The following is a 5,234-nucleotide window of genomic DNA, read 5'->3' as shown; positions in this document are numbered from 1 at the left end:
TCCTGACGTCAGCTCGAGGCCCCGCCTCTTGTCCCCCTCCCCCCCTCCCCCGCCTCGGCCCTCCCGTTGTCCTCCCCCGTCACTGCCTCGTCGCAAGCACTCTTGGGATATGTAGTTCTCTCCACGGGGAGCGAGTTCCCTGGGCAACGTCTTGACAGACGCCAAGGAGACTACACCTCCCAGGAGGCTTTGCGCGGAAATCCCTCGGTTTTTGAAGGAAGGGAGAGGCCGGGGAGAGTGGGGCAGTTCGCAGCAGGGTACCTACAGTAGGAGGGAGGGACTTGGGGAGAGAGCCTGAGCCACCAGGGGGCGGGGGTGGGGGTGGGGGGGCCACCTTGGGCGCGCCCCTCTCCCCGGGTTGTACTAGCAGCCTTGGGGGAGTGGGGGAGGGAGGGCGCGGCGTGCCATGCGTCACCCAGACGGAATGCTGATTCACTGCCTCCCGAGGCTCCGCCCTCTCCCTCTCTGCGCAGCCCCGCCCTTCCCCCCTCCCTGCCCGGCCCCGCCCGGGCCTGCGCACCTCCCTCCTCCTTCCCAAGCCTGGTTTCTAGGGACGTTGGCCCTCATTGAATGGGGAGGTGGGGGTGGGCGCCCTTTTCTTTGGAGGGCCTGTCACCCCCCCTGCTCAGTAAGCTCCAATGGCTTCCCTACTACCCCTGCGATCAAATCCACGCTCCTCCGCTGGCCTGTAAAAGCCCCCACGACCTGGGGCCGAGCTGCCTTACCCGCTGCCCTCCTCTCGTTCCCCTCCCCCTCTGGTCCCCCAGGCTTTCGAGGCTCAGCCCCAGAAGCGCCCACCCTCCAGGACTGGTGTCCTCCTTGTTAGCTAGTCCGGTGTTCCCTGAGAGAATGAGTGGAAGGCCCCTAAGGGCAGGCACTGGGGGGTCCCCAATGTGACCCTGGACAGCCCAGGCCCCTTGTCCCTTCGTCCCTGCCGGTCGCACACCGAGTCTGGGATGCTTCCCCGCCTCATCCCGGTGTCCTGGACTCCTGGGGGTCCTGCCTTCAGTATCCAGCTCATTACCCCCTTCCACCTGCCTCCTCGGAGATGAAATCCGGTGTAACCTGGCAGGGACTAGCTTGTGACCAAAGAGGACAAACGAGAAGAAATCTCTCTCTCTCTGTAGAGACGGATCTACAGAGATACAATCTAGGGACGTAGATAGCTTTACATATCTATAGATGTGCAATCTGCAGATTGAGATACCTTCCTTGTGTGTTGTCTGCAAGATAGAGGTGTAATTAAATATCTAGAGATTTTGATAGATATACACACAAGATAGACAAAACTACATAGATACATCTCTCAATATCTAGATCTCAATAAATACAGACCAATATTAGAGAGATGGATTGGGTGATCTTTGTACACTTGCTTGCCTTAGAATGTGAGCTCCTTGAGGGTCTGGGGTTTTGCCTGTCTATATTCCTAGTGCTTAGCACAGTGCCTGATACATAGCAAAATGCTTAACGTTTTTACTGATTTGTTGCTTGCGTTGCCTAATAATTGCTTGTTGAATTGGATTGAAATGGCCTGAAATGAACGAAATGCTAAAGTTCATCCCTACTCCCCAACAAAGCTAAACATGAACATTCTAACTAACACTTTCCTCCATCAAGAAAGTAGTTTGGTTTTGGTTCAGTTCTTTGTGACACAATGCACAGACAGCTGTACAATGCCATGGAGTCACAGAGACCTGAATGCAAGGCCTGACTCTAACACAGGCTATGTCACCCTGGGCAAGTCACTTAATCTCACAGGGTTGCAGACAGCTCTCTACAATTAGAAATTGCAGAGAAGGTTCTGGCTTTCATTGACAGAGGGAGTTTCCTCCTTATAGACTCCAATGAAGTCACAGGTCCAATGCCTGTCTTCTCGAATGAATCAACATTTCTCTCCATCATGGGTCATGGACTCTGGCTTTATGGTCATTTGGAAAGAGTCCTGTACACGGAGTCTGTAGATTCCTGCTCTTGACCAGTATCTGTCACTGTGTGACCTGGGGTGAGTCACTTCCCCTTTGGGGGCCTGGCTTTCTCCCACTACAAAATGAAGGTTGCTTCCAGCTAGAACATGAGATAGGGGAGGTGATCTCATACCCAGGAAGAGCATCCAGCTAACAACCAGGCTCTCAGTAGGAAGGAAGGAGAGGCCAGGATGACAGGGCCACAGACAGCCACTCCTCACTTCTCTCTACCTTGGGATAAATGGGAAGTTAACAGTGATTCATCAACAGAAATGAAACGACTTGAGACAAAAAGGAAACAGGCATGACCAACTGCCCTACATTGTGACTTTCCTAAGAGAACAGTAAAACTGTGTGCGTGGCACTTAAGCCCTCAGTATTCCAATCCTCGAGTAGTCCCCGGGGACTTTATGGGCCTCCTGGGAATTCACATGAGCAAACACACACACACACACACACACACACACACACACACACACACATGCAACCAAACTATCACACAGTCCTGAAGAGGACCAGGGGGCCTGTTTTTAAGACCTCAGCTCAATGAACAAAATAATACATGTTTGCTAAGTGTCTACCATGCATACGGGGCTACAGAAACAAAAACCAGTTAATTCCTGTCTTTAATGAGCTTGCATTTCCTTCAAAGAATACATCATAGAGTCATAGGTTTAGAGCTGGAAGGGACTTTAGGTTATGAAGCCCAACCCCCTCCCCCCCACCCCCCTTTTCTAGAGGAGGAAACATAGATAAGTAAATGCACTGAGATTTGGAGCTCCCTGGTCTTTTTTTTTTTTTTCCAATTCCAAACACCTTCTGTTCTGTATAGATGAGTAAGGGTGGAGGTCTGGTGGGGAAGGGGCATCCAGAGAACAGCTAAGCTCCTGCCTCCTCAGCCAGCTCAAGCCACAAACATTTATGAACCCCCTACTGCATGCCAAGCACTGTGCTAAGTGGTGAGAATATTTTTTTTAAGGCAATAAGCAGTCCCTGCTCTCAGCTCATACTTACAGCAACACTAAGCATGTTCAAAGAAATGCACAGAAATTCCAGGCAGGGCTTCTTAGCCTTAAGAGTATATGCCCTTGGTCTGCCATCTTGTGATTGCTTATTTCTTTAATCTGGTTGTCCAAAGGTTTCTGGGCCTGGCTCCCATGTTTACAATGAGCTACTATATAAAGTTCCATACATTTCACCTGGAAACAATATTCTCATGTCCCTCCTAGCCCTTCCACTTCCAGTAGCTGACCATTACCAAGGAAGTTTCCCCCTTTTTCCTATCCAAAGTGGCTAGTGCACACACATTACTTGGGGAGGAGGAAGTCCTGTGCAATTATAAGCTGTTCGAGAACAGGGACCATGTCTCATTCATCTTTCCTTTCAGGGCTAGAAATAGAATGTGGCACCCCTACTCAAGAAGCTTCAGGGGGTCCCCATTTTGTTTAAGATGTAATTAAAATGCCCTCTTTGTCACAATAGCCCTATGATAGTTTGGGATCAACCTATCTTTCCAGGCTGATTATGCTTTAGTCACATCAAACTCTTCATAATGCCATTTGGGATTTTCTTGGCAAAGACACTAGAATGGTTTGCCATTTCCTTCTCCAGCTCATTTGATAAATGAAAAAAATGAGGCAAACAGGGTGAAGTGACTTGCCCAGGGTCACACTAATAAGTATCTGAGGTCAAATTTGAACTCAGGTCTTCCTGACTCCAGACCTGGTGCTCTGTCCATTGAACCGCCTAGCTGCCCTTGGTCACACTTTACTCCCCGTCATGTGCTACATTTTAACCAAACAGACCAACTTGCTATTCCCTATTCACAACATCCCATCTCCTGCCTCTGAGCCAATGTAATAGGGATTTCACAGAATATTCACAAAGATTCCCTGACTGCTTATAGCCAACTATACAGGGCCAGAGGCAACAAGGTGATATGGTAGATAGTGCTCTGGGCCTAGAGCCAACAAGACTGGAATTCAAAACTTTCCTCAGATATTTACTGGTTGCGTGACCCTGGGCAAACCACTTAACCTTATACCTCAGTTTCCTTTTCTGTGAGATGATGGTGATGGTGATGGTGATGGTGATGATGGTGATGATGATAGGACTATCTTACAGGGTTGTTTTGAGGATCAAATGACTTAACATATTAAAGCACTTTGCAAATCCTCAAAATGCCATATAAATTCCAGCTGTTATTGTTATAATTATGTATGTGTAAATCAGCAGTGAAAGCAGTTGGCACTTTAGTATCACATATCAGATCTTCAGTGGTTCCTTTGTCCTTCCCCTACCCTTTGACAACAGGAGGGGCATGGATAGCTGTGTCAGTTAAAAACCAACTCCCATATGGCAAATAGGTTGTAACTAGGCTTCCTGTGAGGGGGTAGGAGGATCAGAGGTGCTCTTCCCCTGTCCCCAAACCTTTGACCACTCCCATGTGGAGTATGGTCCCAACAAGGCAACCTTCTACCTGAATCCCTGGCTGCCTTTCCTGCTTTGGATTTCCTTTCTTAAGTACATGATCAAACATCATTCTCTTCCCTCCCTCTCCCTCTCCCTCTCCCTCTCCCTCTCTCCCCCTCTTTCTCTCTGTAAATTTTTAAGAATTTTAAACTTAAATACAAAATGAGAAAAGAAAAAAAAGAAAACATTGTCATGCACACAGCAGACCATAAGAGAGGTTTCAATATAAAACAATAAATTTACATTTCAAGAAAACCTATCTAATAAATACTACACATTGTTTTCAAAGCTGCCCAGTTTTTCTTTGCTTCCTTGTTGGTTTTCTTTGTTCTCTGCTGTGCCCTTTTTACTTTATTTTTCTTCCCCTCCTACCACCACCCAAAGAAGGCTACAATTACTCATATATATATATATATATATATATATATATATATATATATATATATATATATATATATATACACACACACACACATATAGTTATGTATAAACATACATATATATACTTACACACAGACTTATTATACAAACATATATAGTATATTATATATATATAGTATATGCTTATTTTCTCCTATCATATGATCTCTAAAGGTGGATAGCATCTTTCTTCATAAGTCCAAGCCTTTCCATGTTTTTCTAAATCAATCAGCTCATTATTTCCTACACCACAGCTATATCTCATTGTTTATGATACCTTTTAGCAGGATGTAGTTTCCTTCCTTATCTCTTTTAATTAGATCTATTTTTGCTTTTGCTTTGTCTGAGATCAGGATTGCTACTCCTGCTTTTTTT

This window comes from Petaurus breviceps, unplaced genomic scaffold, assembly GCF_028583685.1.
Source record: "Petaurus breviceps papuanus isolate PSGF00001 unplaced genomic scaffold, PetGlider_PUasm1.0 186, whole genome shotgun sequence".
NCBI classification, from domain to species: Eukaryota; Metazoa; Chordata; class Mammalia; order Diprotodontia; family Petauridae; genus Petaurus; species Petaurus breviceps.
This window is presented reverse-complemented; position numbering follows the sequence as displayed.